Source organism: Sebastes umbrosus, chromosome 4, assembly GCF_015220745.1.
Source record: "Sebastes umbrosus isolate fSebUmb1 chromosome 4, fSebUmb1.pri, whole genome shotgun sequence".
In the NCBI taxonomy this organism is placed as follows: domain Eukaryota; kingdom Metazoa; phylum Chordata; class Actinopteri; order Perciformes; family Sebastidae; genus Sebastes; species Sebastes umbrosus.
In genome coordinates, this window is record NC_051272.1 from 2,259,799 (window position 1) to 2,286,009 (window position 26,211).

At 40.6% G+C, this 26,211-nt stretch overlaps 2 protein-coding genes across 4 annotated transcripts in view; one reads left to right on the forward strand and one right to left on the reverse strand.

The window, feature by feature from the left end:
* Window positions 1–26,211, reverse strand: part of plxnb2b (plexin b2b) — a 294,038-nt gene that overhangs the window by 220,823 nt on the left and 47,004 nt on the right. The window lies entirely within an intron of this gene.
* Window positions 16,200–26,211, forward strand: part of shisal1b (shisa like 1b) — a 50,508-nt gene continuing 40,496 nt past the window's right edge. Inside the window, exon 1 of one of the 2 annotated variants that reach the window (XM_037767571.1) lies at window positions 16,200–16,885. The gene's annotated coding sequence lies outside the window, so the exon portion shown is untranslated. The remainder of the gene's footprint in view (window positions 16,886–26,211) is intronic. The other variant, XM_037767572.1, reaches the window with a different exon arrangement.

A 26,211-nucleotide genomic window follows, 5' to 3' on the forward strand; every position in this document is an offset into this window, starting at 1 on the left:
CAGAAGTTTGTTAAATAGTCACAAAATTGAATTTACTGATTTGTGTACGTGATAGTCAGCATGATATCAATTCTGATGTAATCCACATAATTGTGAACCGGGAAGTATAAAGAACGGTGAGGGAGGAGGACGGGATAGATGGGTGGGTAAAAAAACCCAGAATCCAACAAACACAGGACTTTCACTGGTGTTTGAGACAGGTGTTTTGTTTCACAAGTTACGTTAGTGACGTTTGTAGTGACGTTTGTGATATGTTTTCCATACTGATGTTACGTTGTTTCTGTACGTATTTTACTTAGGTTAAAGGTACTATATGTAACTTTCAGAAAATCCTTCTTATTAATGACACCGGTGGCTGTTTAGTGAACAGCGTCCTGTTGCTCATGCACATGCTCGCAGTCAGTAGGCGTGAGCGATCATCCTGGGCATCGGCCAAAACAGTGACGGACATTACATTACAATCATATATCACCGTTACTATCTGTAGTGTCCAGACACCATGATACTAACTAGCTTGCCATTTGCAAATTACTTCATCAGCTAACCGAGAAAGTCGGGGAAGGTCTCAGTTTTTAAGTTAAATTACAATCTGTTCACACATTGGCATACAAGCAATTAATACATGTAAATTGTTACATATAGTACCTTTAAATACTTATTTTGAGGCCAAACATGACGTTTTATCCTAAAACTAACTAAGCAGTTTTGTTGCCTGAACCTAAGTGAGTGGTTTTGTTGCCCTCTGCTGTTACGGCACCTTCAAACACGCGTGTAATATTCACGCCTCGGCGAGGCAAAACGTGACACTGACACTCTATTCCCCTGGTGGATAGGCAGGTCTTTTACCTGCTTTGGCGTGATACCGGGTTGCACACACACACACACACACGCACACACACACACACACACACACACACACACACACACACACACACACACACACACGCACACACACACACACACACACACACACACACACAAACACATACATGATTCATACAGACCAGCAGGGATTAGATGCTCTGATAACATGAGACAGATGAACAGTATGCTTGCTTGAAACATGCTCTCACATCACCTTGAAGCATAACAATAGGGCAGAGAAGGCAGCGATCAATAGTGAATGAATTGATTCATGAATTATTCTGATTATCTATACAGTTTTCTGTTTCCCCACACAAACGCTTCAAGCTATTCACCTCAAATTCCTGCAGTCCAAAGTGCTTCCTTTACACCAGAGGTTTAACCGTCACTGTAGTGGCATAACATGTTTAAAAAGCAACATGGCACACTCACTGATCTTAGATCTGCAGCGTTTTATCAGCTGTTATCAAAGCTGCTTTGAGATTTCTCAATTTAGCTATACTTATAGTGTCTGATAGTTCTAATTTCTAATCTGTTCTAATGCTATCCACTTTTTTCAATAGAGCAGATCCATCTTTGAACAACCAGAACACACTATAATTTATCTAATTGTAGCTTGGGTAAAAAGATATGGGTCTCAGATTTATTGGATCAAGTTTATGAGCTATTAGCTTCGGGCTTCGGTGCGTGAGCAGCCTCTATATAGGCTTAGAGGGATCTTGTGATGCCGCCACGCACACCGAGGTCAGAGGTCAGCTCATCAGTCATGAGGAGCGTGCTCCAAAGAGCCCGACTCACATCGCTGGGTCGCCTGAGTTTAAGCAGCTAGACACACACTTACACACACACACACACACACACACTTACAGCCACAAACACACACATAAGGGGGGGCTCTTAAATGCGAGTGAATAGCTGTCTAACGACCTCCTGCAATCACATCAAATGGCTCTTATGCTGATTGACTATTAAAGTGCTGATCATTATTTCTTCTCTAATCAACACCAATTTTCAGAAACAAGAACTTTGCCACAGATGTCTACTCTTTGCTTATCTGTTCTTCTAAATGTAACTTACTTTTTTTTGTTCATTTTAGCATATATTTAGTATCTAATTATCTTTGACTTATTGTGATCTACTCTCCATCAGCTCTCCATTCTAGCATGTCACAGATTTAACACTCAAAATTAAGTAATTTAGTAATTTTTAATGAGTCTGTGATTTCACACAGAAGCAATTTTCTAGCTCATTTCTAGCTGACAGTTGTGGATTTTGTCAGCTGCAATGACGCCTGTTGCTCGCACATTTTATCAGCTATAGAGAGCTGCAGGAATGAGTCCTAAAACCCAGAAAGGAGTAAGCATTTTTGAATGGGTTTTTAGATAGATGCCTGAAATAAGGTCTGTGGTTAACACAAGCTGAGGAGATTTTAATGTTTTGTTCTATGATATAAAATACGTCAGTAAATTCCCCACTTGTGAATTTTGAAGCTTTTATATGTCTTAAAAAAGGCGGTTGCTGACAAGTGGCTAAATAAGAGCAAAACGTCATCACGGTAATTCGTCCGCCTTTTCAGCCTCGTTGTGTATACTAGCGTTCATGGTGTAGTTCGTTTATATATTGTTAGCTTTTTACTTCTGACGAAAAAAACTTAAAAGTGGTGTTCATTTGTGGAGATTATCTTGTTGAACAAAACGTGTAAATATCACAAACAATTGTTTGCCACAGAGCTTTTTTTATGCAATAATCCACCAAAAAATCTCGTGTTAGTATCTGCGTAATCAACAACACGCTAACAAATTTGTTTGTGCTAACAGAACCCCAGGATGGTTTGGGCTATAGAAAAACATACTTGGATAAGCAACACAGACTTATGTTCATATTTCCAAACAGTATGTTTCACTTTTTAAGGATTTAAGGATGAGGAATAGACTACCTGTAATGTCTAACACAGGTTTTAGTTGTTGGAGTGTAATCTTTCCCAGGACAGAGCTCCTAACGTTACTCCAAACTCTGAACACTGAAGCAATATTTCGGCTCTGACAGGCATATGCAGTTAGTTAATTATATGCCCCATGTCTTTGGGAATAATGCTTTTCTACTGTAGGTAGTAGTAAGTTAGTGCTTTTGGTTTAATTAGGTGGCTTAAAAAATGACACCACCACCCAAACTCTTTAAATGCAGGATATTGCTTTTAAATAAGCCCCAAACACAAATTCAAAGCTTGAATTGCCTGACGTGCCCATGGTTGCTAACTATGATTAGACAATCACTGTTCAGGGGTGGAGTCCAGAGAACGGAGGCTGAGGCTGAGTAAATCGCTGTTTTTTTTTGTTTTTTTGGCAGATTTTTTGGGGCGATGTTTGTCATTTTATTTGCTAATTAAATTGTCTGCCTTCGAAGAACGAGAGCCGCTGCTCAGCAGGCAGGGAGAGAGACAGCGATGGAAAACTACATATTAAATATGAAATATTACATATTATTATATAATAACACACACACAAACAAACACACACACTTGTGCGATTATATATCACCAATCACCGGTTGTTGGGCTGACAATGGCCCATTTGAAACATTTTAACGTATCGCCCAACCCTGGTAAAAATATCAAACATGTGATGCTAACAACTTCACAAATAGGAGTATGCTGCTTTTCTGAGTTTCATATAATTTTAAAATCAATAGGCCTACACTACCCAACACCGAGTGTTCAGACCGAGGGTACGGCTTCACGGTGTAAGGAGATTGGTGTCAATGTTGTGCTTTACGAATACCGCTATCTATAAATCTGTCCAGGAAGACAGACCGCAGTGTGGGGGCAGTGTTGTAGTTACAGAGGAAGTTTGAGAGATTTGGTCCCCACAGCAACTGTGCGTCGTGTGTCTGCGTCTCTGAGCTATTGCATACTGACTCATACTGGATAAGTGTGTCTCTAAAAGCCTCAAATGTAAACATTATATAAATAGTCCTTTGCAGTGCTGACAGTCGTTTGTGTGCCCTTCCTGTTGAAGACCTCGTGGAGGACTTCCTTTAAAGACGTTAATGTTTGTGTCATTTAACTGAATACCATCTCAACACCTCAACTGCTCCACTCAGAAACCCTCACTGTTCCCAGAAACAGTAGAGCACATGATGGTGTATCATTTATTTAGCCCTCTTGTACCTGAGGATTTCATGGATTGTTACATAAGTTTTCATTTGTATATAGCTTTCAGGTTTATTTCAATAAGTTGCAACTTTGGTGTAAGGTGCCGTCTAAGCATTTTTAGTAGTGGTAGCATTTTTAGCCATGTTAGCGAAATAGCTCCATGGTTAGGTTCGGGGTTGGAAATAAGAACCAGCCACCAGCCACCAGCCAAATACTGGTCAAATATGTAAGTGGCTGCTGGATTTGCTTCACTCACCAGCCAAAAAAACAATGGTAATCTATAGTAGATTTTGTAATCTACCAGCCACAGTGGCAGGTGGACAAAAAAGTTAATTTCCAACCAATTAGGTTTGTTGGTCGGTCCACCACTTTGGTCCAGACTGAAATATCTCAACAACTGTTGGATGGATTGCCGTGAAATTTTGTACATTTCATCTAGTGTAACCGTCAATATTTCACTTGGTCCAATACTTTAGTTTATGACTTAACCCTTTACCATGCCGCCCTCCTTTTTAGAAGGGTATGGGTGTGGGACAGGGGGTTTTTAGGGGGAGATAGCAGGTCAACAGTAGATGTCACATAGAAGTGGTGTACATCATCTGACAGCTGAAAGCGTTATTATCAAGTTAACTTTGACAGCCTGAGTTTTCACTCAACAAAACGCAGACTAGCCAGGCAGAGGCCATTGTCAACACTCTAAACAAGAATCTAAAAGTAAATATTACAAGATAACTAGGGATGCACCGATACCGATACCAGTATTGGGTATCGGGTCCGATACGGTGCTCATGTACTCGTACTCGCAAAACGGCTCCGATACAAATGCACCGATACCACTTTACAGCAGCACGATGTTAACCTATCGTCACCATCTTTCTGGTCCTCACGCTCCACCTCCCGACGGTGCGGTCGAGACGGGTCGGTGGTGCGCCCGACCCCGCTGAGCACAGAGAAGTACTCGTATGGGTACTCGATATTGGCGAGTACCCAAATGTAAGTACTTGTACTCGTACTCGGTCTGAAAAAAAGTGGTATCGGTGCATCCCTTAAGATAACCAGACATAAACGAGCATTATGAGATCTTCATTGCTGCCCCTCAGAGTTGAATTTGGCTGTGCACCGTTTGTGTCCGCCTCTCTGTGGTCAAAACCTGATGAAGGAGGTCACCTCATCAACTGTTAGATCTATTTTTCCTCTCAGAGAACACAACGTGTCAACAAGTCAGAGAGCTGTGAATCAGTGTCTGAGACACGAGGAGCCAGACTACCAGGTGTGTTAGATTTGACTCGGGCAGACATAACAAAAGGCCTCTCGCCACAAAAGATTTGCAACTTAATGTTGCTGTTAAACATTTTTGCGTCAACGCCAGAATGAGTTGTAATTCAACTTATCGTCTTGGATGGTCTCTCCCACGCTCCCTCTCTGGTTTTAATTTGTAGCAGCACATTGCTGAAGCTATCAGTAGGGTTGGCATGGTACAGAAGCCTGAGCTATAAAAGGCTGATTAGAGGTGAAGCAAAACAGTTCTTGAAGTACTACTTGGTGTAAAAGACGGCACCTCAATGAGTTTCACTTTATTTCCTTTCTTGAAGCTCAAAAGAAACACAAGATTAAAAAAACACATAAAATCAAACCGTTCTGTCATTAAAAGTGTTGAAGGCACAAATGATTGCTTTTCATAATTAATCTTTGCTTTTATGAGTGACCATTCATGCTGCTTCTGAGTTTTTTTTTATTCTTTCTCTAACTTTGTTGGTGGCAAAAAGTTGGAGGAGAGGGCAGCATAAGATATTATTAGTTACTAATAACTAGGGCTGTCAACCGCTTAAAATAGTTAATCATGATTAATCGCATGCTTTTCCATAGTTTATCACGATTAATCACAAATGTATATGTGTATATGTAATGGATATTCTAAAAGTAGTAACTAGAATACTTTTCTGTCGTATACGACAGCATCGACTTTGGGGGGTTAAAGGAAGATTTATCAAGTATTTAATACTCTTATCAACAAGGGAGTGGACAAATATGCTTGTTTTATGCAAATGTATGTTTATATTTATTATTGGAAATCAATTAACAACACAAAACAATGACAAATATTTTCCGGAAACTATGGGTGTAAGAACAAATCGAAAATATTGAATATCACAATATTATGTTTTATGATACTCTACTGATTCTCAAAAACACTGTATTGATTTTTAAGTAATAGTTTACCGAGATTAACTTTATACATTTCTTTATACTAAGACAGTTTTCCTAAAATTTGATTTAAAAAAATCGCAACATATCATCTTGCTTACAGTATCAATCAATCAATCAATCAATCAATCAATCAATCAATCAAACTTTATTTATAAACGTTTGATTGATTGATTGCTTATAGTATCGCAATATACTGAATCATAACCCCTGTATCATGATACGTATCATATCACCAGATTCTTGCCAATACACAGCCCTAACAGAAACCTGTGAAAACTGCATTTAGCATAAAAAATTATGCTCAAATCATAACATGGCAAACTGCAGCCCAACAGGCAACAACAGCTGTCAGTGTGTCAGTGTGCTGACTTGGCTATGACTTGCCCCAAACTGCATGTGATTATCATAAAGTGGGCATGTCTGTAAAGGGGAGACTCGTGGGTACCCATAGAACCCATTTACATTCACTGATCTGGAGGTCAGAGGTCAAGGGACCCCTTTGAAAATGGCTATGACAGTTTTTCCTTGCCAAAATACAATGTAACTTTGGAGCGTTATTTAGCCTCCTTCACGACAAGCTAGTATGATATGGTTAGTACCAATGGATTCCTTAGGTTAGTTATGTTAGTTTAATATGATGCTTTAAGACTGAGCCGCTACAAGCTAAAACTCGGTGGTGCGTTAATGCGTTAAAGAATTAGTGGCATTAAAACAAATTTGCATTAATGCGTTATTATCACGTTAACTTTGACCGCCCTACTGTTAACATCTCTGAACTTAAACACAACATTTCTATGTTGTATTCTGCTCATTCTTTCCATTTATCTCCTTTTGTTATTGCAGGAGTTTGTCATTGGCTTGCAGTTAAAACATGTCACAGGAACTTTAAAAGCCACTAATTTACATCCATGCTGCTCATCAGCTATTCTACAGCCTGCCATTTTTACAGCCTGCTGTCCTGAAGCACCGTTTTATTTTATTATCGATGCTGTAAAGACAAAAAGATCCTCTGCAGCCATTGGAATTGATCTCAGCGTTGATAATTCCTGCATTGTTTTCTCACTAATTATCTTCAACCGAAGCGACAGTGAACGCATCAATCGCCGCTAAAGACACGGTTTGCTCTTGAGGTGAAAAGCTATTAAACTTTGTACCCAAAAAAACAACTTCATCTCAGGGGAGGGTTGTTGATGTAATAAAGCATCATCTCTATTCACAAACACAAAAGTAATTCCGCTGCTTTATGACAGCAATAACAAGGTCTCGGCCGTGACGGTGACCATGACCACAATGAGAGTTGTTATTTTTGTTTTAGCCAAAAAAGTGGGTTGCAGATATTCACATACAGTCATGTTGAAAGCTTTTCCCCTCCAGTTTCATCAGTCTGAATCAGTTTGACTGACAGCAGCTCTCCCCACTGAGGCTTCAGACTGAAGTATCCTGATAGGTGACGGTGCTCGGAGGCTTTCTTGTTTACACACAGGCGAGGATGAAAAGAGCAGATATACTATTGACAGCTGGTAAATATTTTATGGAGCTGTTCTGTGCCGTCTGACATTTTCTCTTGGCCTCTTCATCTTTTGAGTATGTTGTACAAAAAAAGCAGATTTTAAAAGCTGTTCCAGAATGATTTATCTGACATATTAAAACGTGGACACAGACTGCTGTCACGCACATTATGATTCTGGACCCATCCTTCTATAAATTAGCAGGAGCATTTGCCTATGAAAGTGGTAGTTTTTTGAGGACAAAGTCATTGTGGTTATTTAAGTTTTGTGGCATTTTGTCTTTAAAAATGATATATATGCCCCTTCTAATTAAATCCCTTCCCCAATGTAGCAGTTGGCAGCACAATTTACATATTTGTGTCACCTCTACAACTTACAGACCAAACTTTTCCCCAATATTTAATATTTAAGATCCACAAAGATAATACTGTATATAAATAAAAAAATATGGAGTAATTCTTTACACTAATTTAATTAATCAAACATTAATAATTTTGCCATTTCAAAGTCCATAACTTGTCTATGAACCCAGACCTTTTGTTTTTAATAATAAGGGCAACTGCAACTAACAATTATGGATTAAGCTAAATTTTTACAATTAATTGATTAATCATTTAATGTATAATATATTAGTTTTGAAAAAGTGCCATTTTTAAATAGCTTGTTTTGTCCGACGATCAGTCCTTAATCCAAATATATTCAATTTACAATAAAATATTTAATCTCGATTAATTGCTTGATTGTCCATAGTTAATTGCGATTAATCGTAAATCAACCACACATTTTTTATCTCTTCAAATGTACCTTAAAGGGAGATTTGTCAAGTATTTAATACTCAAATATTTTTATTATCAAATATTTTTATTTATTCTTTTTATAATTTTTTTTAATCAAAGCACTTGTCTAAAAAAAAAAAATACAATAATTTATTTCCTAATCATTTGAATTGAGTTTTTATGCAAAACCCGACCATACATGACAATAAAAAAGTACAGTATAGTACTGTGTAGAGTACCCTCTCACCCTGAAAAATAGGGCTCCCCCAGAGACTACGGTGTAATTCCAACACTGTAATTTAACATGCATATAATGTTTTTTGTGTAAAATATATCGAACGTTGAATGACATCAGATTTAAAATGTTATTCCTTCATTTTTCATAAAATTTCTGAGTGTCAGACAAAAAAAACACTTGCCTGCCACAGTTAAAAAAGTTAATTTCAGACACTGCGTTCTTCCCCAATGAACAACATCTCATATGTATCCCATGCACATGGTGCAGATGGAAGAAGAGCAGTGGTGTTGCTTTTGTCGTTTTGACAGTACAAATGTTAGTAATTATATGATGATGGTGAAATGCTGGTAGAACAGAGAAAGTAACATCAGGACTGACCTCAGTCTTGGCAATATGGCGACAACCGTATAAAAGTTCAAAGTTTGGACAGAGTGACTCTTGAGAGAGCAAAGCTATTTCAGTGGGATGCCAGGACCGATTCGTCACATCACACGCAGTCGGAGATGACATCGATTAGACGTACGACTGATTCACAGAAAGCACGGTGGAGGTTATGACTCGAAACCTGTCAGAGAGACTTCTTCTACAGTGCAAAGTCAAAAAAAGCTCAAAGTAGGAAAAGTTGGAGGTTTTAATGTCATAAAATCCATCCCCCCAAACAATAATTTGATCTAAAAATGCCATTTAAAGCTATATTCTGCAACACTGAAAGCTAATTTCTCTGTGTGTAAGTATGCATATAATCTCACTTTGTAATTCCCTCCAGACGTTGATTTTTTGGAGAGAAATGCAGCTGCTCCGCTCAGAACAACAAGGATTCAAAGAGAGCCATAAAAGCTATCGCCTGTTCAGCAGCATATTAGTGTGTTCACTGGCTTGTTTGTTTTTGAAGGAGGAAAAAAAAGATTATCCTAATATTTTTCAGATGGCTGAGCAGTTTATGATTGAGTCTTGTAATTGCTGATGTTAAGTGACACCCCATTGCTTTCAAGATGGGGTTTAAAGCGTCGCAACAAGCAACGCTACCTTCGAGGCAATTAGGAGGACACACTTCCCTGAATGAGGGGGAAGCACGCGGACAGCCACCAGCCAGGGGATTCGCTGATGTGGTGTCTGATTTTTCCTTTTTGTAAAAGGCTGCGTCAGCACCGGCATGTCACGATTACATGAAGGGGTGGAGGTGGGGTGTCCTTACCAGCCTCCCCCTAGTGGAGGCAGCTTATACATGAAGAACAACAATCAACCGTAACAAGTAACAGCTCATTTGGGGAATTAAATGGCCAAATTCACTTTTTGTCTTCCATTCTGACCTTTTGAATTTAACCAAAGCAAAAGCAAAAACTGCACCCAAATGTCCAAATGTGCCATTCGATTGGTCGAGTCATTAGAAAGCAGCAAGATGCAAGTTTCTATTAGCAGCATCCATCTACAGACCAGAGGACATGCAATGACTTGCAGGGATTTGCACAATTCCCCATGCATCCTCTGACCTCTATCTAGTGTGCTTAAGAAGGTCCCCTGAGAAAAGCTTGACAACCTCATTCACTCACTTTATTACCATGGGACTACGTCGCATCAGCTGCAGGACACTAATTCATAGCTGGGCTACATTTTGCATAAGAACCTAATAAATTAATTTTTAAAATCACCACTACAGATTGCCTACAATAGGAAGTAACTCAGCTCCAGAGGGCTGTGCTGTAGAAGGGAGAGGGATCCAAGAGACGCAAAATGAAGGAAAAAAAACACAGACAAGCCTTTTCAAAAAGTCATTTCCTTGCACTTGGACCATATAATACAAAGCTAAGCCGAAATCTCTTTTTTTATAGATTGAAAGTCACATCTGTATCAAATACCCTGCAGGTTTAATGGTGGACCGTGTAAGCTGATCCTCTACATTTATGGAGCCTCCTAAAAAAATTCAAAGAAATCTCCCGGAGCTTGGCTTAAAGGAAGAAAAGGCCACGCTAGACAGAATAACTCCTATCATCTGAATCTCTGAGAGGAGGAACATTTAACAGAAACAGAAAAGGGAACTGGAGAAGATACTTTTAGTTTGTATCTATGTTTGGTATGACACAGCTATTAACCCTCTGAGACCCACAATAGACCTGTTTTAGTCTTTTTTTAGAGGGGTACAGGGGGGTGTTTAGGGGCAGATAGCTGGTCAACAGTAGATGTCACATAGAAGTGGTGATCATCATCTGAAAGCTGGGAACCTGAAGATTAATTTGAGATGCAGCTCAGCACTGTGTGTCAAGTTGTTCTATAAATCAGAAATAAACATGAATTAATCTATTAATTAATTAATTAAATGTGTATATGGTTTAGAACATTATGATATAAGTTTATGATGGTCATTCCCATGCATACCATGCTTTTGACATTTCTGCAAGAATTGCATTTTTGGGCAATTGGATGGCGAGTACTTCTGTTGTGTAAACTGCTCATAAACCCCCTTATTAAGATAAGATATTCCTTTACTAGTCCCACAGTGGGGAAATTTGTAATATTATTGCCAATCTACCTAGGAAAGCCATCCATCCTCTGAATGCTCTAGGTCTGTAGTTTGTGGCTGTAAAGTTTCATGAGGCTGTGATTATCCTAGAGGTCACAACAGGTCATTATACAGTGAGGTCAAGTTTCAATAAATGGTTTCACTATAATGAAATGGCTCCTTTGGGGACTAACATCATCACACATGAATACAGTTGGGCTCATTGGATCTAGAAGAGTCTCAGCTTTACAGTGATACCCAATTTATGTAATTCCAAGACTGTTTATGGACAAATATGCAGAAATATACAAAAACACAATTTTTAGAATAAGCGCAAATAACACATTTATACTGCATTCAAAAAACTGCATGTGATTATCATAAAGTGGGCATTTCTGTAAAGGGGAGACTCGTGGGTACCCATAGAACCCATTTTCATTCACATATCTGGAGGTCAGAGGTCAAGCGACCCTTTTAAAGCCAATAGCTTTGGAGCGTTATTGAGCCTCCTTCCCGACAAGCTAGTATGACATGTATACCAATGGATTCCTCAGGTTTTCTAGTTTCATCCGGCGGGTCTCAGAGGGTTAATGAGCCCAGCTGCATGGAGAACGATTCATCTCAAGTCATTAACACAACCCTGGACATCAGCACTCTGTTTACTCTCCAGTCTACAGAGAGGACACGCACCTAGAGGTGAAACTCCCCCCCGCCACAGCAAAGAATGACTGCTCTGTTTACAGTAAAGACAGTCAGTGTCTGATATACAGTCACCAGTATTATCTTGTGATTAAGTGCCGCCAGCGAACAATCCACGCAGCTTCCCTGCTTTGCATTCATTTATCATGACCCCATTTCCAGAGTACATTTCAAGCCACTCAATATTTCATAAGAGTTGTAAGAGAAATGTGTAATATTTACTATCTGGCACTGTGGGTGAGCGTTCCATATTAAAACGGCAATCCTGGCAAAGGATTTCATCACAGCTCTTTTCTGTGACAAATAAAATCATCTTTTATGGTTTCATGTTTATTTTCATATTTATAGTTTTTGGTTCACACGCAGTGCAAATGCAATATGGTTGACTGAAAAACAGCTTTTCACTTGTGAAGTGTTTTCACTGAATGTTGGTCACAAAGCAACATATCTACATACGATGCTTCATGTGATATTGTACGAAATGTTGTGTTCATTTCTGCTCCAGTCCTTCAAAGAAAAACGTCCATCTTCACAGGAAACAACTTGGTTAGGTTTAGGTAACAAAACTACTTGGTTAGGTTCAGGAAAAGATTGTAGTTTGGGTTAAAATAACTCCAGAAGTGGCGTAACTTCAGGACTCGAGCTTAAGGATGTCCTGTCGTCCTGGGGACGAAAAAACATAGTATCGGGAAAGATGAAGACTCATTTTGGGACGAGAGTTGAAAGAAAAACACCTGCTGGAATGAACGGCGATAAAAATGACTGCATGTTTTGTAGCACACAGTTGGCAACATAAACACACACACGCAGCACATGCCGTCGGCCTCCGACCTCACAACAGTCGCAGCGGCAACGGGGAATTCAACCCAAATCAACGAGGTAAGCTTGCTAGTATTAATGTTAATGTTACCAGTTAGCTAACGTCACACTGTTTGATGTTAACGGTAACGTTACAGTTAACGCTTGCTAACGAGTCAGCAGCCGACGTTTGCATTTACAGCGAGTGAGCTGACGATAACGTTATGTTAACTATGACAGGTCAAGACTCTGCCACAGCTCAAATCACGTTACTAATGTTAACCTACTTATTTACCTACTTACTGCTCTCTCTCTCTTCGTCCCCTTTGGATAATGAGGCTGCAATGAGATCTCTCCATCTCATTTTGTCCGTGGCAACATGCTGCGTCTCTCCACATGACAGGAGCATCTTGTCCAGCAGCAACTCCTCCAACTTTAGGACGCACCAGCTAGCAGGGCTGGTTCCATATGCAAAATCTTGTCTTCTGACCAAATGCTACTTTTTACACATACAAAAATATATATACTGTATATATATTTCGATTTAACTTATCTGCATTTTTAACATCAAAATCAGAACAAACATGCAAATTATAAATAGCTAATGTTAAAGGTCATTTTGAATGATTAACAAAAGATAATGTAGAAAAACAAAGATTTTAAATTCGGGAAAGTCCACATTCATTTTGGGACGGTAGTGAAAAAAAGTTAGTTGAGAGCCCTGATAACTTAAGTACGGGAGTTACGTGACAAATAAATCAACGTTGACTTCCGGTTTCACACGAGGGATACAAACAGCAGTCTCCTGGGAGAAAGTCTAGTGTTTTTCGACCCCCCCATCCACCCCGACCTCCTCCCTACTGTACGTGGTGTTTGTCACTCTTTATACTTCATGGTTCACAATTACATGGGTTACATACAAATTGATTTCATAGGATATATATACGAATTACAGTGCATTACTCTTAGTAGGTGTATGAGACCAGCCTGCACAGAGAGAGATCTGTGCTGGATCAGAAATTACTAACTATGAATAGTTAAGTTATTTCCTCCCAACACTCACTAAGTCCACATGCAGACACACAAACACACACTTCTATCGCTGCTGTGCATACTTCCTCCTGGCTGATCATCATACAGCCCACTCCTCCACACAACCTGCCTCAGGCCTCCCTGTCGGCCTTTCCTCCCTTTGACAGAAACTGGACCTAATCAGAGTAGCCACCTTCCTGCTGCACGTGGTCATGCGTCTCGGAGCATCACCCGCCAGCCGAGACGGCACAATACCCACGGTGCTCCACAGGAGCACCTCTCGCTCGCTCACCCACGGTCAGCGGGCGAACGTGCAGCGTCAAGATAACATGGCCATATGTTCATACCCCTCATTTCCCCCACCCCACCCCCCGCTCTGGAGAGATTCTCCATCACTTCAGCCGTGGTGTGAACTGTCACTTTACCCGTGGCGTGTGCGTGATCCATGACATTTTGACACTTTGTCAACATAATTGAGGAAGCTGTCAGGTTGGCCCCTGAATCACCTTTCAGTGATGTGTGTGACCCCCATTGATCCACCGCTTCATGTGCATATTGACCCACGCATGCACCGGACTCCAGGGACACACTTAGGCTCTCTGGCTGCCATGTACTGTAGCATGAGGAATCGGCAGAGCAGAGGGGAAAGGCAGAGTATCACAGTTACAGCATGTCCCATACACACAAGCTGTGCTGACACTCGCAAGACCAAGTCACCAGTTACAATACTGGTTTGTCTTTACGCCTGTAAATGTTACAAAACCAACAGTTCCCACTAGTTTACTGCTCAGTGACGTAATGTCATTGTAGATTTAACAATAATGTGGACAGTTTTAATTTAATTCTGATCCACGATCAGCACTGAAAGTGTTGATGAACACAGCTGGGAGGTGGCCATAAAGTGCCACAATTGCCATAGTGGCCTGGAGCAAGCCAATCTGCTCTTTGTTGGCACTCTTAACCAGCACCTGTCCTGTCAACAAAATGTTTATAGGCAAATGCAATAGCGCTGCACATAATGATGATTTTCTTCATCAATCAATCTTTTTTTTTTTTTTTTTATTAATTAGTGTATACATCGTCAGAAAAATTTGAAAAATTGCAGATCACAGCTTTCCGTAGCCCAAAGTTATGTCTTTAAACAAGCTGTCAGAAGGCAAATATGTTCAATTTCTAGTGATATTTAACAGAAAAGCAGCAAACTGTCACATTTCAGAAGCTGGAAGCAGCAAGGATTTGGCATTTTTTACGAGGGCTGTCAAAGTTAACGCAATGATAACGCGTTAAATGCAAATTCGTTTTAACGACACTAATTTCCTTAACGCATTAACGCAATCGATGTTTCGGACGTGGTAGCTCAGTTTTAAAGCTAGAGTGAAGATACTGGCATCAAATGAAACTAGAAAGAACTGTCATGGCCATTTTTCAAAGGGGTCCCTTGACCTCTGACCTCCAGATCAGTGAATGTAAATGGGTTCTTTGGGTACCCACGAGTCCCCCTTTACAGACATGCCCACTTTATGAAAATCACATGCAGTTTTGGGGCAAGTCATAGTCAAGTCAGCACACTGACACACTGACAGCTGTTGTTGCCTGTGGGCTGCAGTTTGCCATGTTATGATTTGATCATATTGTTTTATGCTAAATGCAGTACCTGTGAGGGTTTCTGGACAATAACTGTCATTGTTTTGTGTTGTTAATTGATTTCCAATATTGAACTAATACATACATTTGCATAAAGCAAGCATGTTTGCCCACTCCCATGTTGATAAGAGGATTAAATACTTGACAAATCTCCAAATGTGTGATTAATTGTGATTAATCATGGACAATCATGCGATTAAATAATTTAATCAATTGACAGCCCTAATTTTTACATGATAAATTACTTGAATCAATCGATTTTCTGGAATCGATTAACTGATTGTTCCAGCATTAAAACTAACCATTTATCTATTTAATTATTTTCTCAATTAATTGATTAATCACTTTGGTTATAAAATATCAGAAAAAAAGTATCCATCAGGTGACATCCAACGGTCCAAACCCAAAGATATTTAGTTACCATATAACATATATGACAAAGGAAAGCACCAAATTGATAATTTTTTTCAGCTCTACACTGTAGATTATGCTTCTAAATTAGCTTTGTCTCTACCACTGTATTGATGGTACTGTTAATACTAATATTATTGTGTTTATATTCTATTTCATTGACCAAATACTCTCAGAACGGAGCAATATCAGATGACGCATGTGTGCTGCATGAATGCAGTTTTCTCTTCAGTTCATTTGTGCATTTGACACAATGTCACTTCTGTTTCCTATGTTGTTTGTTTGTGTGAATCCAAAATGAACCTGCAGCACATTCCTTGTCGGTGGACCAACCTCTGGACAGGCGGAGTTGGGAGAGAGGAGATGAACTCTCACAAGGATGCTAATAAATGAAGAGGCAGAAATAGAGAGCGAGATCATGTTTGCAACAGAGAGAGAGAGAGAGAAGTTTTTAAAAGGCATTAAAAGGCAGGGTGATTTCACTCATGAGGGAAGTTGAGCGGAGAACTAACAGGAAGTCTTTTCCCTCAAGAGGAAACCAAGTGGTGTTACTGTAAAAGAAACTGACCTTGTGGCTTCTGTCGGGAAGGAATGCATGCAGAGGAGACAGACAGGGAGATAAACAAGAGCTCATACAGTATAGAGGATCACCCTCCGGTGCTCACACACAAGCTCTCTCTCCCTCCCTCTCTCACTTTCTCTCTCACTCGCCCACTTACTCAGTATCGTTTCATCTCTCTCTCTCTCTCTCTCTCTCTCCCCCCCTCTCTCTCACACTCTCAGTCGCTGTGCTCTGACGGATGGGGATACACTGCCAAGGAGGACTTAGGGGCGAGAAGAGAAGTGTTTCTTTTCTTCTCTGGTGTGTTTTCTTTCCCTTCCGCCTGGCTTCCCTCATGAGCTGTTAATTCCAGCCCCGGTCCTGAGGATGAGGGGGATCTATTTGTGAGGAAGGCGCGACAAAAAGGAAGAGGAAACAAGGAGCAACAGGGTGGTGAATTCTGCGATACAGGAGTGAGCGACAAGACCTTTTTCTTTTTCCTCCAGGCTCCAGCAAAGGTTAGTGAAGGAAAGCTGCTTATCGTTAAAACAAACACTGCCTGCTGTCATTGTTTTATCCTCTGTTCTTTACTTTGTGATCTCTAACGAGACATTTCTTATTCAAAGCTTTTCATATTCATGTGTACCTTAGTGTCTATTAAGGCTTAAATGAAATGTCCTCACAGAGCAGTTTTAATTGAGGACATTAAAAGTCCTTTAGTTGCATTTCTTTTTCATATGGTAAGTCAGGTTGGTTACTGAAGTTTCGCTCTAGGTCAACGCGACTGTATAATTTCCTAAATGTATACAGTATGGTTCTCAGGTGGAGTCTGTCCTTTTGGTGGAGATAGCAGCGAGTGAGCAGCAGGAAGAGGCGAGGACAGCTCGCTCTCATCAGCCGTCACTTTACACAGGAGGCAATTAAGCGGGACTGGCAGCCGACGCTGCCGGTAACTTGGAAACAGGCGTGTGGGAGACGCATGGTGGCACATGATAGGATTTAGGAGGGTGGGGAAGAGAGAGAGGAGCAGAGGAGGAAGGAGATTCCCTTTGTTCATTCACACAAAAGCCTGCTCCTCTGTGAAAAATCCTGTGTGTCTGTGTGAAAACTGGCCTCAGGGGCAGCAGCTCATGATTTTGCATGACAGTGAACATTGTTTTCCGAGTGTGCGTGTGTGTGTGAGTGCATCTGCACAGAAAGTGTGTTAGTGTGCTATGTGTGTGGCTGTAATACATCCCTTGGGTGTGTATTGGAGGTAGTGAGTCTCTTAGGTGAGCCCTCACGTTTAATTACCACAAGTGGAAGAAATTATTCAAGCTTTAAACTCGTCAGACAACGGGAGGATGGGAGGAAAACAATCATATTGTGATTCCATATTGTGATTCCTGGATGAACCATTGTGTAATTTCTATAATGATTGGATATACGCAATGAATGAGTTCCCTGAGGACTCTGCCTTTGTTCAGGCTGCATTTATTTACAGTATGTGATCGGAGAAAATAATCCTTGAACCCAATAAAGACCTATCTCGCTCACCGTTTTGTCACAAAGCCTTCTCGCAGCCATTTTTCAGCGTTGGTTAAGATAAGCGTGCCTGGAGACGGTGAGGTTGGCCTCTGGCTCCTGGGAACGAAAGGCCTCTGACGCAAGCTGATGAAGTTTTTTTAAAGATTCACTGTTGTGTGGGGGTGGAGGGCAATTTGATTAAAAATGCATTAAAGAAAAAAATAAGGGTATTGTGTTCTCAGTGTAAACACAGGTGGAGGCACATAGGGCAATTATTCTGAACCGTGTGTGTTTAGACACAAAAGGAGAGATCTTGCATAAGCGTAAGCCTTTACCGTCCATTAATATCAGTGACAGTTAAGTGTTGGTCTACATTCTGCAGGATGTGTTTATACAAAAACCCAGACCGTGAAGAATCTGCTTTTAAAACAGATCATTCAGCAGCAGATTAGCGCAGTGACCGTCCTCGCTTTGTGTTTAGTCTGGACTTTGTTTTTGTCACATAATCTCAGTTAGGGGAAGTGCCGGTGAGGACACCGGTTAATAAACTTGTGTCACCAATTACACCGGACATTTTACAAGAAAAGACGACGCTTAATGTCTGTAGAGTGCTTACTTTAATCTTTACCGTCAGGTGGCTGTGTCTGGCCTCTCCGGTCAAGCTTTCACTGCGGGGCCGCAGGTTTCTACCGGGCGCTACTGCGCCGTGCACACCGGCTGTGAACGCTCCGTCCTCCACACGGCGATTGCCTCAGCAACGTTATGGTTCCCTTATAGCTTTGGTTTAAATCCGATAGCCAAATAGGCGCTTTTGTTTGTCGCTTTGACATCAAATCCTGCGCCATCGTCTCGTCTGTCAACTCTCTCTCATCCCGTGACAAGTGTGTGAAATCTGACTCCTGCTACTCTGAGCTGAGTCTCCGTATGGAGCCGACACTTTCACTTTCAGTTTGCAGCGTCCGTCGTCCGACTATGTATTGATAACACGGCGCTGATACGCCAGAATGAACTAAATGGGTTTTATTTCTTTAAAAAAAAAAAAGCAAAACAACGGTGGGGCAGTGGGCAAGACATGTAATCGATGTGTGCACGAACACAGTGTAACTCCGGCAACATTGACTACCGCGGCAAGCCTAATCTCAGTCACCTATAGCAGTGACCGAGCATAAGCGAGGTCAGGACAGTTGGTTCTGGCCGTCCGTCATCAGTAGAGGGTTGTTTCCTGTGTCACCTTGTCTCAGGCACACACACAGTACTTCCACACAGGAGCAGTTATAGTGAGTCCATCAGTGGCTCGCTGACTTTCCCGACTAGAAGGAGTCATTGACATTGTGAGGGTGTTGATGTCTGCTCGGTGCACGCATTAACTCGCACGTACAGTAAACACACTCACATTTCCCCCCCAGGCGCAGTATGCACCAATGCACACATGCATGCACAAAGGCAGAATAATACTCTCACACTAACACCAGGGGAGGCGGAGCAGGGAGAGGCGTCGTGACCGGTCGCTTGGCAGAAGCCCTCAAGGTGAATTTTTTTTGAGTGAGGAGCATTTCAAATTCAGAACAGATGATCAAACTGGTGTCGTACTGTAGCTGCAGAGTAGCTGGCGGCACCAGATGCAGACAATCTTTTGGCAGAGGAAGAGTTTTTGGTGCCTGAATCTCGAACATAAAAGTCAGAGGCGAGGAGCTGAAATTAATACAACTGTGCTATCGTCATCTCACGGATGGTGCTTCTTATCACGGTTCAGATGAGGCACAAAAAAAAAAAAACAACCTCCCAGCTACACAGAGCGGCATTTTCTGTCACTGCACACATATCACAATCCAGCCGTATATCTCGGCGTATCTGAGTGCAGACAGAGTAGGTTATTTAGGGGAGAGCACAAACTGAAACTGTATTTCAGAGTCTAGTGTCCCCAGATTTATCACACACAAACAGAATTTCTGGCCGGATATTGAACATTTTGTCAGCCAGGTAACTGTATATCCACAAATTTCTCCGACTAACAGATAGCTTATTATCTACCATCCAACTAAATCTGTATGGAAAAACCGAAAACTATTTACCAGCTCTTTATCACTTATGTACAGTTACACAACAGCTTCAATAAGCATTTCACAATCTATTATTTTTAACTCCTAATAAATCTTATATAATCCCTTTGTTTTTGCCTTCCACCCACTGAAATCTGAAATAGATACATATATTTTGAATTTGCAAACAAGACATCCATAGTGAACAACACAGAGAGACAGAAAATTACTTCGTGTCACATCATTTTTGCCCTGCTTGTTAGTAAATAGCCTACAACTACGTTAAACTCTGTTTATGTCATGCTACTAGCACTACTAGCTACTGGCCGATAGCCGGTTGTTTGGGAACATTAATACATCCACCACGGTACAGGCTTACAGCATACAGCCAATGGATGTATTAGAAGATAATAAAAGTGATGAATTACAGCCAACATATCCATTATTACAGCCGTATACAGCTAGCAGGAAGGTGGCAGAACCGGACATGTCATATGAGCGTGCAGGGCGGTGCAGTTCCGTGGATGCACGTTCATTATAGTGAGGAAAATTTTACAACATTTAGGACATAATGATGTAAATGAGATTTACGTTTTCGTACTAGGAAGTTAATTTATCTCGAAAAAAATTATCCTCTGATTTACAGACATCTCTTTATATATTCATGGCTATGGATTCATTGGCATTTACAGCCCAAAATTGCAGCAGCGCTAGCGCAGCGCTAACGGCTATTGTCAACCAAGCACCAGAGTTTCGCCTCGCACGCGATAGAACATCGAAAGATGTTGACGAGAGGTTAACGTCACACTTCCTTAAAGTGATATCGGTGCCGTTGTATCGGAGCCGTTTTGCGAGTACGAGTACATGAGCACAGTGCATCCCTATTCAGAATAACTGATGTGTGAAAGCTCCTGAAGACATTGAAATATTTCTTCTGATTGTAGGGTTGCATGCCCTTTGGGGTTTTATCCTTTAGCTGTGTTTTAAAATAGCGAACCAGCACAATTCAAAAAGCTAAAAAGCTAAAAAGTGAAGCACGGAGATACATCGGTTTGCACATCTGAACAGAACAAAGGCTTTTTATCTGACTTTCTGAGAGCACTGGCTCCTCTCACCCCCCACTCACCAAAAAACATATTGAACAGTTTCCAGCCGAGAGTATAACTGATTAATAACACCAACAGCAGCAATGGCAGCCAAATAATTACATTCCCCCAACCCAAAATAAACAGCAGCACGTAGTCACTCAGCGTGCACAGAAGTGTCTTGTTTTCCAATCTGCGGTGCGGAAAACGCTGCATTCATTTGGGTTTATCTGGTCTGTCATCGTGACATCTCTCTCCCCAGGGTTCACGCTGAGTTCCCCCCTGCCCTGGGGTTGGCTCTGTATGGATGTGTGTGCATGTGTGTGTGTGTGTGTGTGTACAGTACGTGTGCTATAGTGTGTGACGTGTGCTTTAATTTGTGTTGATCTCTGTATGTGTGCTTGTTAGAAAGAAAGAGTTAGAAAGAGAGCAAGTGTGTTTACAGCTGTGTGAAGGTGAGAATATAGAGAGAGGCTGACAGCAGGTTCCTTGATGAAATGTTGATGTTGCCTTTGATGCCGGTTTCTCCTCCGTATCATATCCACCACACACACACACACACACACACACACACAAACACACTGTCCTTACTCATCAGCTGCAAGCGCTCTCTCCCTCCATGTGGCCCTCGTGCACTTCAACGCTGTAACCATTAGACGCCAGAGGCAGAAAGCCAGCTACCACTTTGTGCCATTATACTGTCAATGCTAATATCAGCAGCCCGGCTCCACGTGGATCCGTGCGTCCTGACCCCCTCTGGGCGCACTGTAACACTTCTGCCACACAAGTGCAGCTGATAAAAACAGCCCGATAAATGTTTTCACTAAATCTAAATGTCAATATGTCGAGGTGGTGCATTTATTTTTCCTTCTCAATGTGTGCATGTATACATTGCTTTGAGCTTGTGTTATTTCTTTGGGGGGGGGATGTTTTTGTTTTTTTATTGGCGTCAGGAAGGCATTTCCTCTTTTTGTGCAGCTACTGAAATGAGAGGCTGAAGGAATAATCAAATAACGAACACGCTGTTGAAATTCAGACACAGGTTCAGGCTGTGTTGAATGTTAATGAACTGTTTGCTCTGTGTGTGTGTGTGTGTGTGTGTGTGTGTGTGTGTGTGTGTGTGTGGTCAACACTAAGAAAAATTACATCGATTCCGACTCCTTTGAGGCTTTTGTAGTATTGACCCAGTTGAAACTGTTCAGTCACACATGAATGATTGTTCACGAGGGTGAAAATGTAATACTTGGGGAAATCAGAGTCTGGGCCTAATTATGCAAATTAGTATTTATGCGTATTGTTCATTCCCAATGCTATAAATATAGGCTAAATAATAAGCCCCATCTGTATATTGTACTCCTTTCAATGTAATGGGTTTTTAAAAACCTTAATTGAGGGAGGAAGGTCAGGGGTCTTTTCTCAAGGGGTGACTTTGAAAAAGAGAAAACACCCAGAGAATAACCATAATATTGATATATTGACATTTAAATCTTTATGCATGACCTCACACTATGTCAATTCTCATTATTTGGTGTCTGAACTGTGACCAGAGCAGCTATTCCACGTGACCTCCTCTTTGAGCTCCAGTTGATCAGTGTTATATGTGACTAGTAGTGACTGGACACCAGAAAAACAAGAATGATGATGATGATCATTGCATAAATGTGAATCTTTGTTTGTCTCGGAGGAAATTTGAACTATTTTATCATGTATAATCTAAAGTTACAGTGGTTTCACCTACATACGAAATATTGCCTGCTGCTCAAGGTGACAATATACTAGAAATGGAACAAAACCTGCACAAATCTAAATGCGGAGTTGTGAACAAACCGGTGTAAATACAGTATATATACAGAGTTTAATGTCAACTCACGCCACATAGCAGCTTTCAAATTTCAGAGTCAACCAGCAGTGGAGAAATACACAGATCTTTTACTAACAGTAGTAATACCCACAATGTTAAAATACTCAGACTAAACTTAACATAAGTAAAATCACTGAAGTGCCATTATCAAGATGTACCAAAAGTGTCAAAACTAAACATACTCGTTATGCAGAATGATTCTTCAAGTGTGAAATATTATATATTAACGCATTAACACAACTTGCGATTTTTAGGTTCTAACGGGCCCATTTTCAAAGGGGTCCCTTGACCTCTGACCTCCAGATATGTGAATGTAAATGGGTTCTATGGTACCAACGAGTCTCCCCCTTACAGACATGCCCACTTTATGATAATCACATGCAGTTTTGGGGCAAGTCATAGTCAAGTCAGCACACTGACACACTGACAGCTGTTGTTGCCTGTTGGGCTACAGTTTGCCATGTTATGATTAGATAATATTTTTTATGCTAAATGCAGTACCTGTGAGGGTTTCTGGACAATATTTGTCATTGTTTTGTGTTGTTAATTGATTTCCAATAATACATATATACATATATTTGCATAAAGCAGCATATTTGCCCACTCCCATGTTGATAAGAGTATTAAATACTTGACTAATCTCCCTTTAATGTACATTTTGAACAGATAAAAAAAAATTGTGATTAATTGTGATCAACTATGGACAATCATTAGGTTAATCGCGATTTAATATTTTAATCGATTGACAGCCCTAATTATTATGTAGTATGTTACAGCTTTTAATTTTATAAAACGTGGAAACACTTTGTATGAACAGGTTATTTCATTAGAGGGCAGCAAACAAAGCTGGGTCAAAATAGTTGAAATTCAGACTATTGTGGCAAATGAGCAACAAGTTGTTTTTGTCACAATTTCAGCTATTTTGCCTGCAGACACAGATGTAGATGTAATATGTGTTATAACTCATCATTTAGAGCTTCAACTCACAAGTGAAATGTGTATACAGTAGTTATATGCACCTCCAAGGGAGGAAATCACAACTTGGCACAAAAAAAGGCAAAACAACATCAGTAGAATAAGCTTCACGCCTCCAAATCCAAAGCAGACTAGACTAACTGCTCAAAACAACGTCCATATAAAGCCATACGTCTAACTGACCTCCCTTACTGAGGCGTTGTAGGGAGAGAGCAGACGCTGGCGACAGCAGAGATGCACGGTGAGAGGACGAAGGGTTAAAGTCGGTGTCAGACGCTGGCTGTTGATTACAGAGCCGGAGGTGCAGCAGAGCCTCTGTCACTTTAGCTTGGCCGTGGTACATGGAGAAAAAGCTTTTATCACCAGATAAAAGGAGCGTGTCAAGGTAACGGCTTAAATGCATCTACAGCGTCAACAAGAAGTGGCAAGTGAGAGGACTGAAGGCAGAGCTGGGCACGCAACCTCTGGACGTTTTGATGATATGTACCGTTATATTGGCCTAGTTCAGGGGTCAGCAACCTGCGGCTCTTCAGCCCCTCTGCAGTGGCTCCATGTGGATTTTTTAAAAAATGAGTGGAAATGAATAACTTTTTTTTTTTATTACATTTTCATTTTTATTTATAATTTTTTGCAGGTCTATGGTACGACGGTACGACGGAGTATTAGGGCCACATTGAGGAAAAAAATAAATCTGAGATTTCGAGAATAAAGTCGTAATATTACGAGAATAAAGTCAAAAGTTTATGAGAAAAAAAGTCGTAGTATTACGAGAATAAAGCCATAATATTATAAAGTAGTAATTTTACGTGTTATTTAATTTTTCTCTTGTAAAGTTATGTCTTTATTCTCGTAATATTACGACTTTTTTCTCATAAAGTTATGACTTTATTCTCGTAATATTACAACTTTTTTCCCCTCAATGTAATACTCCGTAGTACATATGCACTTTGGCCCTCACTGCATTAGACTTATATACTATATACTTAGACTATAAACTGTGTTACCTTCATCACAATGATCAAATGTTTTGCGGCTCCAGGCAGATTTATTCTTTTTATTTTTTTTGCCTAAAATGTCTCTTTTGATCGTAAAGGTTGCTGACCCCTGGCCTAGTTGAAAGCTCAAAAAGCTAGTCAGTGGATCTTTGAGTTGAGATTATTTTGTCACATTGACCTTAAAACAAAACTTTGCTCATCATAACTCAAAGTGCAGGTCTGTTTTATGTACTCAATTTACAAACAATAACCTTTTACAGCTTTAAAATGCACATAAAACCTCAATGTTTATTTTAGCTGTTTATTCAACATTCCTTGAACTGTGTATAAAAAAAAAGCAGTGCATCTTCCTCTGAAAGGTTCTGATAGACTACCACAGTACCAGTAGTAGTCATGAGCAAATCTCTGGGGTTTGTCGTTCTCGCTCAAAACAATGCATTATTTCTCGTTCCACCGGTTTGTGGACGTCATCGTTAAAACAGGAGACACAGCGATGCTGCCGTCGGTACGAGGCAGGAGAAGCATTAATGTGAATAAAAGCTGTGTGTGTCTGTGGTAGATTGGGCTTTCGTCTTTTAAATCGGCTACCCCTGAGAGACTGCTGCTTCACATACTGTAGTCGAATGGCACACATCAGAAAATCCTCATTACAGGGGGGTGTAAGCTCAACTGTTATGTGAACATTTGCCTATGCAGCACCGAACATACATGTGCTCACCATGCTGACAGAAATAATGTGTTATTTAAAGACTCACTATAATCCACGAGTCATTATGGGCTCAAATGACTGTAATTTTTTGATTCGCCATGTAATATAATGGCTCACTATAATCCCTCTCTCCAATAATGACTAATAATTTAAATAGACAAGATAATCACGTCCACATATTATCAGTGAATAACAGCAGGTAACTCCGCCATTGTTCTTCTGATAATAAAAAAAGCCATTCAGTCACATATATCAGCACCTTTTTAGAGGAGACTTCAGAGCATTTAGCACACATTTATAATATTAGAGCTTAGAGACGAACTCACTGGCCTTCAGGGAGCATTTCAGGACATTTTAGGAAGTTATTATTCACAGGAGATGCGCCAAAAATGATGCAAACCCGAGTTGAGTTCACTCTCCGTGGGTCAAAACCAGGACAGCCTCATTAATGAGGTGCAATCCCACTACGACGGCCAGTCAACCAACACTTCCAGTAATGATTGCTGGAACGGCCCACAAACGGTTCCTTGCATTTTAAGGTTTTTCTAACAGGCCATATAAACAGGCTGCCAAAACACCATTAGTGTTTGGATGTGTGGAGCAGTTGTGGAGTATTATCCGTTCCCATCTGAGGTATTCTTGGCAGTAACAGCGTGACTGCTGCCCTCTGGTGA